The 15,348-nt window shown below is 43.6% G+C and overlaps 1 protein-coding gene across 1 annotated transcript in view; it reads right to left on the bottom strand.

The window, feature by feature from the left end:
• Positions 1 to 15,348, bottom strand: part of PRKAR2B (protein kinase cAMP-dependent type II regulatory subunit beta) — a 428,684-nt gene that overhangs the window by 231,932 nt on the left and 181,404 nt on the right. The window lies entirely within an intron of this gene.

Below are 15,348 nucleotides of genomic sequence, written 5' to 3'. Positions count from 1 at the left end.
TGAAACTCTGAAAAATGCACTTTAGTGCATTTTTCAAATTTTGGGCAAATTACCATGAAGTTGTACTTCAAGGTAATTTGCGTGCCCTATTAGCGAATTCGCTATTTTTAAAACTTTCATGAATTGCATTTAAGGAATTTCAATTTGAGATTCCTTAAATGCAAATAATCGCAATTTAGCGATTTCGCAATTTGCGATTTTTTAATTTGGGATGATGCATCCCAAATGCAAAAATCCCGGTCGCAAAGGGGCTGATTCTGAGAATTTGCTCCTTTGCGAGCGGATTTTTGTTTGATGCATCTAGCTGATAGTGTAGAAGAGACCCAGAGCAGAACTGCCCCAGGGTCTTCAGAGCCCAACTAGCTAGGGCCAACATTCCTAATGTACACATGTTCGGTCCCTAGATAACAATATTGTTAGAAACACTAGCCTCGAGTTTTTGGCTGTCCACTGCCCACAAAGGTGCAGGCTATTCAGTATCCAAAAGTGTCAGGTGACCAGTGAGTCAGCAGTTCTCATTACAAGCAGACTTTCCAGTTCCAGAAATGTGCATAAGACTTACCAAAGAGGTGCAGAGTATTTGGGTGAGGCCTTCCTTTTTAAGTGTATGTGATGTGTAATATGGATCAGTGTATTCCCGGATAGTTGATGGTGTGTTTGAGGTGTGGAGTTTTGCTTGGTTTTCTCCGTGTACAAAATGCGCATTGTCATTATTATGAGTTAGAGTATGCGGTTTGGGAGTGATGATAAAGGGGTGAAACGGTATTATGGAGGGGCTGGAAGACATACCACTTCAGTACTAGGTTAGATACTGACATTCTGCTCTCGATAGCTGCACTTTATGCCATGCATTGCTGTACTATGGGCAGATACCTCAACAAGAAGCCTGGTATTGCTATTATATGCCCAAATGCCCCAATAATACATGCCATAAATTGTCATTAAATTCCATACCCCGGCACCATATGCTTCTCGTCCCTAGTAATATCTCATATTGAAGGGATATTCCATTATACCCACACATCTGCTCTCAAACAATTGCTACTACAATACACTGTCGACATGCGTGACAGGCATGTGCGGACACTGGTACACTGCTGTACCCGAAAGATCCACGAAGAAAGAGTGGTGATAAATTGTTACTGTGAACCTTCCATCTCTCATGGGTAAAAACTCTTTCAGCTCCCACTGATGCACTTCACAAGCAGGTGAAGTGACTCATAAAGAGGCAGGTCAATATATACAGGCGCACTCAGTTGCAGAGTCCCATAACCATGCACTGAAACATAAATACACGTACACTGGAACACATGCATCAAATATACATACATATCGATATAAATAATCACACACACGCACACAAGCTCACAGTTTTGATGAGTGTAAACAGGTGGTGACATTGACTGATGATAAACTATTAATTTTTCTGGCATATACTATGCCTGGTTAGGGTTCATTATGTAGGGGATAATATGTCTTTCTGTGTGAAGGGTATACATATACTACATTATAAGATTTCAACAAACACAAAAAGCCAGAATGCAATTGGCCAATGGCAATGCAATCAATGCATGCTTGCGAGCAGCAGAATCCTTTGTGTGTGTCTGTAGATGTATTTGATATTAAAAATATACAATGCTCTCTATTGCTTCACCTGTAAAAGACAAGGCAGCAATAGTCTAGGTATGAGAGAGCAGCAACTTTAATGACCCTCCCTTACTTTAACTTCACAAAGAAAAACATTGTATTAAACCATACAAAAAAAGTTTGTCATGCTTAATGGGTCGGGAAAAATAATATATTTCAAATGTTTTCGCCTCTACAAGAAAGTGGAGAAAGTTTTAATACCTTCTATTTTCAGCATTAAAAATAATTATTTTGTTGATCTTCACAATTTCCATACATCTAATATACAAATACAACAGAGGCACCTATTAACCGTGTAGCCACTGGATTGGAGAAAAGGTATTCTGTTTTCATGACCATAGCTGTATCTATACGTCATCATATCCCATAGAGGGAGACCGGACCCGACACCTTCCCAGAGCTAACCAAAATGTATGCAAAAGACCCCCACCCTGAGCGCATCCCATAAGACCAATAGGTACAGGTTTGCCCCACCAAATCAGAACAACTGGGTCCCAATATTCTGTGCTCCAACATGTAGCCCATCTGGATCTGTGGCCTGTGTGGAATGTAGAAAGCCAAACCATACCTCAACTGTAAACACCTATAGGCGGGCAAGCTCATATTCCGCCAACAGATGTTTGTATGTTTTTAGTCCCGCCTAATGCCATACATCACCTAAGGTGGATATCCCTATAATGTCCCACTGTGTAAAATCCACCTGGCATTTCCATCTCCCAGTAACGTGATCTGGACAGAAATGTCCCTGGCAGATGTCAATAGGATAAAATCTTAGCAGCAATAGGAAATGCGGCAGAAATGCTCATTTAAAAAATATGCTTCTTCTTGTACTATAGACATTAACGTATCACTGTAGCCTTCCTCGTCGTCACCACATTCAGTGCACTAAATTAGATAAAGTTTCCATCGAAGTACAATTAATTTTGATCTGAACATTTGTAATCCGAGATTACATAAAAAAAAGAGCTTCTGCCATTTCCTTTGGGTTCAAGAGAAGGAGAGGTGACAATAAATATTTTATTGCATCAAGGTAGTAATTTTCACATTGGCAATTGAAGCTCCAACAGTAGTTACCTGCTGCGGCAGCAAATGGTAGAATTACCGGTGTAAATTTGACAATGACAGCATCCACACCAGTGGAGGAGGATAATTCGAAATATGATGTAAAATGTCAAAAATGTCTTTAATATCGGACAACGCTGTGGTTTCCTTGACACCTGGTTACCTCAGATGGAACAGTAACCCGCAGTGCTTAAATTGAGCCAGTGGTTTACCTCTGATGACGTATGGGTGAGGGTGGGCGATGGGAACAGGTGGCATAGAAATGCTCCACGGGAACTCACCATCAAGGTACTATTCCCAACTGCATGTGCATGAAGCATGCTTGATGCACATGAGGATCATTATCTCCCATCCTCTTTGATGTGATCCTTTTTAGGACTAGAGAGACATCAGGTGCAGGACTAACACCAGTCATGATAGGACTATCTAGGCGGTAAATGTAGGAGGAACCGCTGGAATTCGTCAAGACCCTAGGAAGCCTTGTGCCTAATGTGGTGGCGTGTTGGCTGCTTTCTGCTACCATAAAGCGAATTAGTGACCCAGAGGGACAGAGAGATACAGAGGCAAAGATAAGGCTATTTTGTACTTTGATCCCAGAGAACAACAGAACCTCTCACTCAGTAATCAAGGACTGGGTTTATCAATAGTTGGCCAAAGTATCCCAAAGTGGAGTCTGCGGGCTGCATAAAAAAAAAAGAATACGAATAAACAAAACTTACCTTGCCGCCATCGCTGCTGGGTCCCGCATCTTCTTTCCTGCTCTCCTGCCTCGACCCCAGGTCGGAACAGGAAGCATGCAGCCAGGCTCCCACCCAAAAGCCAATCACAACGCTCCAATGGAGCATTGTGATTGAATTGAATTGAATGGGTTGCTTGTAAAGCACAACTATTGCTCTGGAAAGAGCCTCCTGGCACTGAATGGATAGAGGCAAGCCCCGACTCTGATTGTGAGGCCTAGGAACCTAGATAAGGGCGTGACAAAGTACATCTGAGGCTTCAAAGATCCAGGTTTTTAGGGCCTTCCTAAACTGCATTTCTGTCTCTAGTAATCTCAATTTGCTTGGCATGAGATTCCAAGCTCTTGCTCCTAACACTGCTGCAGATTTCCCTCCCCACATTTTAAGTCGGAAACCAGGCAATTTGAGGAGGTTTGCGGATGAGGATCTATGTGTCCTTGTTGTAGTACATGGTGTAAATCTTGCTGAGCGATATACTGGCCCCAGTTGGCCAGCTGCTCTGAAGGTGGTGACAAGAAGCTTAAATAAAATTCTCTTATGTAGCGGAAGCCAATGAAGAGATTTCAAAGCAGCGGAGGCGGAGGCCCAATGAGGAAGTTTCAGTACCAGGGGGGCTGCTGCGTGTGGAACTACCTGTAGCCTCTTCAGGGTAGATTTGTTAGTACCCGCCAGTAGGCTATTACAATAGTCCAGATGTGAGAGTATCAATGCCACAGTGACTGTTTTCCTGGCCGAGAGCGGGATAAGTTCGAAGAATTTTTTTAGAGTTTGAATTAAACCAAATCAGGTCCCAGCTACGTTGAGTACATGCAGCTTAAAAGAAAGGGCGGTATCAAATAAAACTCACACATTTTTTGCCACTTCCACAGTGGAGGGGCGGCGGCTGCTGCCTCCTCTGGCCACCAGGCATTTGGTTGGAAGGGATTGTATTTTCCTATCAGCAGGATCTCTGTTTTATCTGTGTTGCAACGTAGGTGGTTGTTTTTCATCCACAGGATGACCTCCTTAAGGCAGAGTTTGAAATTTTATTCTACACATGTGGAATTGTTATTCAGGGACAGGATCAACTGCGTGTCATCTGCATAGGATGTAATCTCAATCCCTAATGATGAAATGAGGGAAATGAGTGGGGACATATATATATTGAACATGAGTGGGCTAAGTGAGGAGCCCTGTGGCACTCCTGCTGTGATGGAGCGTGCGGGGGTTAGAAAGGGACTGAGGGAAATTGCTTGTCTCTGGTTGGTCAGGAAAGACTTGATCCAGGCCAGGACATTGGTCTGATTGGCCTGAGCGCCGTGACACGCCGCTCAGCAAGGGCTGTAGAGGTCGGCATGTTCTCTATGCAGGCTGCAATGCAGTCTGCTTGGAGAACAGAGGAGGACGCATGACTGGTTTGGGCGGCCCGACAGGGCGGAACAAACAGTCATTGCGCACTCAGGAGTGGGCAAACCATTCCTCACCTGCTGCTCCGTAAGCAGAGCAGCCCCGCCCACCTGCCTATCGGCAAAAAAACCCATAAAATGGTAATAACTAAAAGTTATTACCATTTTATGTTTTTGCTTCTCGCACTGTGAGAAAGCAATGGGGCGATGCTCCTGCGCCATAGCGGAGGAGCCGCCCCCATGACTAGGAGAGTTTGGAAAACCTTTGACTGAGGTCAGCTTGCCACCAAAATATGGTGACTTCACATTGTTTGTGACATGAACATTTAGACAAGTACACTACTTGTTTGCCTGCTCCAAGCCAGTGGCTTTGAGAGAGAAATCTGAAACTAAGCTACTAGATGTCCTTTATAAGTTAACACAAAGCACTGCCCAAGACACACTGGGGAGATCAAGACCAGTAATGTATTCAGGACTTATGGAGGCCGCCCCGATGGAGGACTTCCTGCTGTATTGAAAGATTTCCAAGACCTTTTTTCTTATAGCTGTTTTTCCATCCAATATGGCCAATAGACTCCAACTACAATGCTACAAGACACAACTTGTGAGATGTTTAATCTATGATGCAAAGGCGTAGCTAGGGGGGAGCGGGGGGGGGGGCGGTCCACCCCAGGTGTCACAATTTTAGGGGCAGCGGCATTTACAGGGTGCGCTTGCTCTTCACACGGGGCCGCGCGGCTCTGGTGGGGGCCTTTATAGTTTATTTGGGGACACTCAAATTCTATAATAAAATTAATTATAAAGACCGCCGCCAGTGCCTCGCGTCCCCCGTGTGAAGAACAAGTGCACCTTGTAAATGCCGCCTGCAGTGCAGCATGCGTGTCTTACCAGGGCCGTTTGTGTTTGGGAGTGGATCGGATCCCGTCCCAGGGCCATCACTGGTAGCACGCAAAAGCGCTACCAATCATTATGTTTGGCCAGCCCTCGTGCGAGTCACGTGCTCCACCACCACGCACGTGCTCACCACTCGTGAGCTGCCGCCAGCACGCCTATCACTGGAGGCGGGCCGGACCCGGGCGGCAAACTCAAATTGCCGCAGCCAGGGCCCGCTTTCACTCACGGCCTGAACCTGACTGCAGCCAGCCTTGTTTGCACCTCTGCAGAGTGCAGACTGGAGTCGATGGATGTCTTCAATCACAACAGCATGCAGTAGCGGCCTAATTGAGTATGTATTGAATTTCTAACATTGGGTCAAGTATTAAATACTGGACCCTACCACAAAAATAAAATTGTTTATATTTGCAAAAGATTCTCCTTTTTGGTAGCTCGCTAGCTTTGGATCCTATTTGATGGAGCTCTTAACTCACCAGACCATGTCATGATGGCTTTTAAAAGTAGGGTTTTCAGTTTAAGTCATCCGTGTAAATAGTTATTTGGTCTTAACAGAGCCATTAGTTGCATTTCATGGGCTTAGATACAGTGTTCTTCTACATTCTTGGACCTGGTCTCTGCAGGGTCAGATATGAGTTTTGTGTGGAGCAGTAACTCTTTTTTTATCAAGCAAATGACAAAGGCTTCATTTATCTAGCACATGTATGCTGTTAATTTGGCCTCACATATTTGAGTTCGCCCGTAGTTCAGTGTTCTCTTTGAAAAATAATCTGAACTGTCAGATGATGGTGTGTTTTGGGTATTGAGTATTGGTCCATCCACAAGTTTGTGGTGTGTTTATTCAGCAATGTGGAGGCACATTTTTGGGTTCATTTGTAGGGGTTTTGTGCGGTTATGGTAGATGGTTGACTGGTATTGTCTTGGTCATTGACCTGGAAAGTGTGGTTATATTGTGGGTGTGATGCAGCCCATGGGGTTTCTTTGCCCTGTGGTTAGCATGTACATGTTATTATCTGTATGTGCCAGGTGTCAGCAGTGTTGAACCTGTGTGGTGTTTGCCTAACATGGTCTTTTGTTTTTGTGTATATCATCTCATGGCGCATAGTACGTCTAGGAGCAATACGATTGCTGAATTCACCCTATACCTATGCTGTGTTAGATGTATGTGGGAAATTCTGCCTTATGTAATTTGTGGCTCATAGAAGTCTAACATGCAGTTAATGAAAGATGGTTAACAAGCATTCAAAAATTAAGCAAGGCAATTGCCATTTCCACAGATCACAGCTTCGCCCAAGATGATTTGGGGCATGTAATGCTAAAATCCATACTTTTTGCGGTTACACTTCTACAGAGTTTCTCAATACAATTGAATGGAACTGGGAACGTGAAAGAAGTGTAACTTGTAGATAGTCGCTAATGAGCAAGTGCCAGTGTCTCCTTGTAGGAAGGCATGTGAGAAGACCTTGGAATTCAGATACAAGTTAACTCTAACAGGAGTGGATTCTACTACTTTCTATAATCCTTCCTTTGTTGTACCAACTTCAGAACAAGACTGCTTTGCTTGCATGGTTCAGCAGAAATAAGTAGGGTACAACATGAAACAGAACAATAGTTAATTAAAAATGCATGTAAATACCGCCACCGATACGAAGCTTTAGTGGTCTTCAAGCAGGTGCTAGAACAACATGGTAATTGATGTGTAATTGCACATTAAGGCACATATGAGTATGAGTTTTCATATTGAACATATACGGATTATGGGACATATGTGAGTGAATTAACGCTCTTGAGTTGTATTTGGCTCGATACTGATTTGTATTTCTTGTTTTTGTTTACATTTAGTAAAATTGAGTACTTGTAAAGCGTGAACTTATCACTCCTACGGGTCTCGAGGTGCTCGGGCCCTCGGGGAGATTAAGTGAGATATTATGTTTCATCGACTATCTCATTCTTCGCTTACCCGAGGTTTGTAAACGGTCTGTTATGTGAGGGGGGGACTAACCAAGTTATGCAGTCAGCAAATGACATCATGACACGTGCCATCCATAGCTGCCTAGGTTTCAGATTGCTATCTGTGACATGTACATAATTTCAGTGTGGTTATGAGTGACATTTGACACTTTCTTGTGAACAAAAATCAAGCAATAAAGATGAGGAAACATAAATATCAGAAATTAGACCCATTTGAGCAACGAGAAACTCTCAGAAGATCTAAAACTGCTGCAAACGCCTGCTGCAGCTGACTATAATTAAAAGGACAGCTATGGACATCTAGAAAGCAGGTCACATGGCTCCACTAAGAATTAACACCAAAAAGAGCAAGGATCTGCGGTTAGGCTGTAGAACCACTGGAGCGAAGCTGTGCCTCTGACAATACAAGACAACAGTTTAGTAGAGAACACAGATCTTTACTGTACCCGACCAATGTAGAAGGGGTATTGATGGGTGCACATGAGGCATTCAGAGTAGTAGTGGCATGAGCATCACCAGAGCCTGCCCTGATGACCTAGCATACATTTCTCTAGATATTTAGTGTCGCACAGCGACTGACAAATTACACACCAAGTGTAAATACACCAGACGACACTTCAAACAAAGATTGACATTTTGTTTTCTGCTCGTGGCACAGAAGCAGCTTGGTCTACAGTTGGGTATTCAGTCCATCCTGCATTGCTGTTTAAAGCCTACAGCACAGCAAGTGTCGAAAGATCCCTAAATCCAACACCCTACCTTCAGATCCGGGTGAGTGCAAAAGTAGTCTGTCTCGAGTGACAGTCACGACGCACGCTGATGAGAGCGCCGGTCTGTGAACATGTGGCATTGCGGCTGTTTGGAGAGAGCTCAAATAATAAACCAGGAGAGAATAATCACTAAACTCCATGCTGCTCTCTCTGTCCCACATGGGACCTGGTACAAGACTATAACAGGGTGCAAGAGGCCCTAACACAAATCTCCATTGCCTCAGGCCTATACCATAAATTCATTAGAGTCAGCTGACTTAAGGTCTCCCGCCACCATAGTGAGCATGTGTGTAATAGCATGATTGCTGGGCAAGCCTCGGGAGAGCCTGTGCGACACACATAGGTCACAGTCAGGGAGGATGACAAATATTTTTTAAAAGTATTAAAAAAAATCACACCAGTATAATTAAGTGAGTGGTGCTGTGCGCAGCCCTCTACAACTGCGAGTTCAGATAGTTAACACTTATTGCACTAGTTAATAGACCAATGTAAAAGTAGCATTCAAATGATACATGTGAAATATTTTTACCTGAAATTTGACAGTGAGGTGAGATTCAAAACTCGAGTCCGAGACTTAAGCTCACACAATCACAGGGCTGGGGATGCCATGGGCGGCAACCTGAGGGATAGCCCCGGGCGCCACAAGCTCTAGCTACGCCTCTGCTATGACGTAAGACACAGACATCTCTCTCCCTATAGCTACATCCAGTGTCCATAGTACACGTCCGAGCTCACCTGGAACAGGTTGTACCAGACACCAACAATATATCTTCTGACACACACACCGCAAAAGACACAGAGCATCAGACAGATGTCCAGGACAGCTGACATCATCTGCCCTCTATAATGAAATAACCACATTAGCCGAGAATGGACAGTAAGTGCGACAGGAGTCCACCACGCCTGATGAACCTCCTTCTGTTAACTTCACAATACAACCTCTGTTAGTCTATGACCAACCAATTGTTTTTGGTTCTCCCCCACCCTAGATATACATATATCTATACATATTATACATATTCACTGAAAAAACCAAAGGTAAAAGTAATGTTATAGTTAGGTGAATTTGGCAGTGTCAGCATTAACGTTTTGAACTAAAGAAAAACACAGAAATTCAAAAGCTATAGTTAGTAAAGCTAACTGTAATTTTTGCCCCCGCCATGCACAGCTTATGACATCATTCATGAGATGTTCTATGATATCATTTATAACATCAGTGCTGACATCTCAAATTATTTTACTGATGACATCGCTGATGACATCATCAAATGAGTGAGTAGTTTGTGTTATAGATTACACAGTGGCGGGTAACTACCATAGTAATTCTCAACCTAATTTTGTACAGGTTGGGTGCAGCTAACGGGTGTAAGTGTTTACAAAACATGTGTGCTCCTAATGCACCATAGTTGTGTAGCGGTACAGGGCCAAGCTGCCCGTAGCGGGCACCAGGCGTTTCCCCGGGGGCCTCCTGGCGAGGGGCCAGTTTTGGGCCTCTGGGGGACCGTTTTTGTTACCGAGGGCCGGCAAAATCGGCCCCCGTAACAAAATCTGCCAAAACGGGCCCTAGCAAACAGCTCGGCCGCACTCCCCAGAGGCCAGCCGAGCAGTTTGCCAGGGCCGGTTTTGGTTCCCAGTCCGGCCCTGTAGAGGTATTGAACACACTATAAATGAATGTATTCAAGAGTTATTCGGTGGCGTACTTATATACTTGTGTTACCCCCTATTTATGTTATATCTTGCCCCCCCCCATCATTTTCTGTGCAATAAATGTGTCCACCTATTCTGGTTCTGAAAAATTTAGCATTTATTCTCCCACATCACTCTCAGTAATGCTTGAAATCTAAACTGGACGCTTGGACCGATTTTCCTCAACATGCTTACCCAACTCCCACTGCCTGTCTGCTGTGGTTCAAGAGAGGTCTGATCTGAATGGAGGCCTAGGGCCTGAAGGGTTTTTCCCTTTAAGTGTCACAAGATGTGAGAGGTACCCTTCCAAACGTTGGGGATAGGGTCAGTTGGAAAAAGACAAAATTGTGTCCTCCATGTAACACTTAAATTCTCTTGCACACTCACCCTTTCCCTATTCACTTCTCAACCGTTTACACACTAAATTACTGAATCCATTCATTTGTGACTATGTTTCATTTTATTACTATAATGATCATAATATACAAATGCTACTAAAATCTTAAACATAATGTAATTACAATTGAAAATGGGGCTTGTCTTTCCTGGTATTTGCCACCAAATTCTAATATCTCTATAAATACAATACATCCATCAATATAAGTTAAAAACACGTAAAAGACATTAAAATCACATAAAAACTACACATTCAAATCTGGCATAAAACCATCCAAATCTAAAAAACATGTAGTTGGCGACATGGCGCTTCGGTGGACAATACTCGATAAAAACCACCTTCTTCAGGACTCTAACTTTGTGACAACAATCATCTGCTTGGTTGTTGTCCCCAGAGAGCACATATGTAACACTAGACACTTCCGGGATGCGTTGCGATTCTTCCTAAAGAGGCTTTCTTAACCATCCTCAGAGTTCTTCCGTGTTCCTTCACCCTCAAGATATTGAATAGAAAGGTACTCTATTTAGTTAATATCCTCTCATTGTTCTTATTTCGCTGTGTGAGAATCAATGGTGCTCATATTCTTCAATTATTTTCATCAATTTCTCTTTATATATATTCAGAAAGACGTTATAGACTTCTCAAATTATTTGCTGTTCCCGTCAACGCAATCAGGCGTTCTGTTTTCTTCTAAATAATATCTCATTTTGTCTTTTTTCCTTTAAGGCCAGGCCCAGAATTCTTTCTTTCACTGAGTATGACAGTAAATGTACTAACATTTTTCGGGGTTTCTTCTGCCCTGAGTTCAGTTTGAATGGGTCAATATCGACCCTTTGAATTTCAATTCAAAAATCAATAGAAGAGACTGCCTGAGGAAATGCTTTTGTCAGAAGGTTTATTACAAAGAGCTTTATATCGCTCCCTTCTGCGCCTACTGTCACATCCAGGATTCTGATGTTATTTCGCTTTGAGTTATTCTCTATTCTCTCAAGCTTGCCAGCCAGCTCTTTCTCTTTTTGCTTTAATAGATTACCTCTTCCGTGTTTGCATTAACAGTGGCGCCGAGGTCCTGAACGTTGTTCTTTAGTATCTCCGTGCGCTGAGCTGAACCCACTTTTTTCTCCTCCAGGTTTGAACAAGTTACTTGGATCTCCCTCTGATTAGCCTCAAATATCAAGAAGCGGTCCTTACTCTCTCGTGAAAACTGGCAGAACATTTCCTGCACAGTTTCTCAACCATTAAGGCTAATGTTGCCAGTAGCTTTGCCCTGCGGTAGAGTTGTTTCTCTCTGTGTTAGGTCCTCAAAGTTTCCTGTAATCCCTTCACATGAGATTGGGTCTTCCATTACCAGAGGGGTGAATTAATTTGTCACTGGTATTGCTGGATGTATCAGGTCTGTTACTGAGTGAATTTCCTCCCTGGCTGTCTCCTCCCTGCCCCCAGCTTCCATGCCCTTTTTCTGACCGATGTTCTTGACACCCTTAGCCAGCCTTAGGATCCTCTCTTGGTTCCCGGAGTCCAGCTTCACTTTCAAAAAGGACCTTAGGGATGGATGACTCTGACACCTCTAATGTTTGAGTCACTTGCTTTCTCCTTCTGAGTAGGCACGCCCTTTAATGAGGCCCTACTTGTGAGTCTCTTAGGATTCCGCACTTATCATTGGCTTGACCCGCCTGATCTTCTGTTGACCACTACCAGCCTCGGCCTCCAGTAAGTGTGGGTTTATAGACCTTAGCACATAGCGAATACCCACAGCCTCACCCATTGTCTATCCCTGCTACCTGCTATCTTTGTGGCCCCTGAGACCCTTATGCTTATTTGGCGGAAGAATTAGGTCCCCCGGAGCGGCCTTACTTTCTATGCGCACACTGCCTGCTTCCATCAATTCATCATGATTGCCTTCATTATATGGTGAAAAAGACTTGTGCCTCCTCTGCCAGCCCTAAGCCAAGCCTCCAATTGTAAGTAATTTAATTCTTTATTGTACGATTAATACAAATCTTTGCAATTGATCTAAAAATACATAGTTGAGCACTTTTGCAAAGCAGATAAAAGAAAAAGAAAGAAAAAAAGAATACAGGTTAGTTCAATACAAAACATTAATATAAAAGCATTTCAAAATTTGCAATGTTAATAAATATAAAAAAAATGTATATATGTACAAAAGCAGTTCAGAGTTTATCCAGTTCATAGTCTAGCTGCTGGATTTAGCGCGGTGTTTGCTAATTTCATAAAGCGAACCAGTCTACAGGCTAATTGAATGTCTTTCCCCTTAAAGCTGGCCAACAGAGTTTGTCTGTGAGTTCGCAAATGTCGTTGGTTCCAAAGCTGTGTTAATTGACTCCTTCGTTCACTATCTAAGGCTTTGCAGCTGCATAGCAAGTGCAGAACGTCCTCCTTTGGATCTTCGCTGAGTCTGCACTTGGTGTTAGAATCCAAGCGTCTCCACGGGCGAAGGTGTTCTTTTGATGGTATTACCCCCATCCTCAACCGTAGAAAGGATTCCTTTGCCATCCTTGAGAAGGCGGTGCCTAGGTATACCTGTGGTAGGGGCCTGGTGTGGCTCTGGATCACAAACCACCCGTGAGTCCTCCTAGTTAGTGCTGCTTTATCTTCTTCAAGGGATTTTATTTTCACAGTTTTGTTAACGAGGCGCTTAAAGCATTTGTGTGAACAGTTCGATTCCCATAGGTCTTTTAGCACAAGGGTGTTTACTGCTGCTTGGAGATAGATCATTACGGGGGAGTTCATATTTTTTTCTAGCTCTTTCCAAAGGTAAGTGTTCAGGGTGCTCATCTCTTTTTTATCAAATTAACAAGTGGTCCTGAGCATACAGGAATAAGAGAAAACAAAGATATTATATATAGACCACAATGGGCTCCTTTATAGTTCAAAATTCCTTGTCCAGCCGGGCAAGGAATATTTATTGGTTTAATAGTTTGTTTGATCTAAAAATACAACACATAACCTGAAACAGTGGGGTTATAGTAGGGCACAGTCCTGTGCCGTACGTAGGGAAGAGGTGAAAGTAAGTGAAAGAAAATAACAGGCAAACAGAGTGAGCTTGCAGGTCACTGATATGAATTTACATTGACAGTGTATCCTGGAGTTACTCATACAAACAATAATGCAGTGGAGTCACATGTATGAATTACTCTAAAAGGAGTCGACGTTTCGATCCCAAGCTCGGTTATACAGGGATCATCTTCAGGACATGAAAATAATTTTGCCTGAATAAAGCTTTTTAAACACCGAGTAGGTGTTTGGGATAGGAATTTTCTTCAGATGGTGTGGCCGGATTAACAGGACCACCGCGCATTGCCCATCGCTGAGGTTTCCTTCTCCTTTGGGGCAATGATGCTTAAGAGCTCTGTACAGGTGCCCGGGTTTGTTGTTCCGTCAAGGCGCCACGTGTGGGTTGCTTTAGAGTTAGTATCTGATACACCGGAGTCGTGGCTTTTCGTGAATTATGCCGGGGCCAAGATTTACTGCACGCGTAAATTGCGTTGCATGCCAATATGTGGTAGGTATGCGTCCTTGGAAGGGATGGCTGGTTGTTTATGGTTATGGGCTCCTAAGTTCAAGGATGCCTCCATACTCCCGCGGACCAGTCATCAATTTGGCCGCCTCGCCAACACGGCGCAACTAATCACGCCGCATGACGGATCCCCGTCTGACAAGAAACCACTCCGAGATTGCGCACATTGCAGCTCGCTTTCTATACATCGCGATTACCGCATCGGCAAACGGACATCATTACCTCACGCGGTCCCAGCAGGCATCCTTGAACTTAGGAGCCCATAACCATAAACAACCAGCCATCCCTTCCAAGGACGCATACCTACCACATATTGGCATGCAACGCAATTTACGCGTGCAGTAAATCTTGGCCCCGGCATAATTCACGAAAAGCCACGACTCCGGTGTATCAGATACTAACTCTAAAGCAACCCACACGTGGCGCCTTGACGGAACAACAAACCCGGGCACCTGTACAGAGCTCTTAAGCATCATTGCCCCAAAGGAGAAGGAAACCTCAGCGATGGGCAATGCGCGGTGGTCATATTCTGGCCACACCATCTGAAGAAAATCCCTATCCCAAACACCTACTCGGTGTTTAAAAAGCTTTATTCAGGCAAAATTATTTTCATGTCTTGAAGATGATCCCTGTATAACCGAGCTTGGGATCGAAACGTCGACTCCTTTTAGAGTAATTCATACTTGTGACTCCACTGCATTATTGTTTGTATGAGTAACTCCAGGATACACTGTCAATGTAAATTCATATCAGTGACCTGCAAGCTCACTCTGTTTGCCTGTTATTTTCTTTCACTTACTTTCACCTCTTCCCTACGGTCGGCACAGGACTGTGCCCTACTATAACCCCACTGTTTCAGGTTATGTGTTGTATTTTTAGATCAAACAAACTATTAAACCAATAAATATTCCTTGCCCGGCTGGACAAGGAATTTTGAACTATATAGGAGCCCATTGTGGTCTATATATAATATCTTTGTTTTCTCTTATACCTGTATGCTCAGGACCACTTGTTAATTTGATAAATGGTTGATACCCATGGTCCCGAGCCATTTACTGGGTTCCCCTTGTCCCTCTTCAATGAACAGGGTGCTCATCTCAGCACTCTTTACTTTGTGCCAGCATTTTACGTAACCACCCTTGCGTGCTATTTGTTGTTTCTGTAATTGCTTCCCCAGGACCACTGTATGTTAGTGACTCACTACGGAAAGAGGCCATCTCTTCACATGTTCTCGGACGGGGTCTGCTTGTGATGGCACTGCTGA

Source organism: Lissotriton vulgaris, chromosome 1_1 (genome assembly GCF_964263255.1).
Source record: "Lissotriton vulgaris chromosome 1_1, aLisVul1.2, whole genome shotgun sequence".
Taxonomy (NCBI): domain Eukaryota; kingdom Metazoa; phylum Chordata; class Amphibia; order Caudata; family Salamandridae; genus Lissotriton; species Lissotriton vulgaris.
This window is presented reverse-complemented; position numbering and strand designations above follow the sequence as displayed.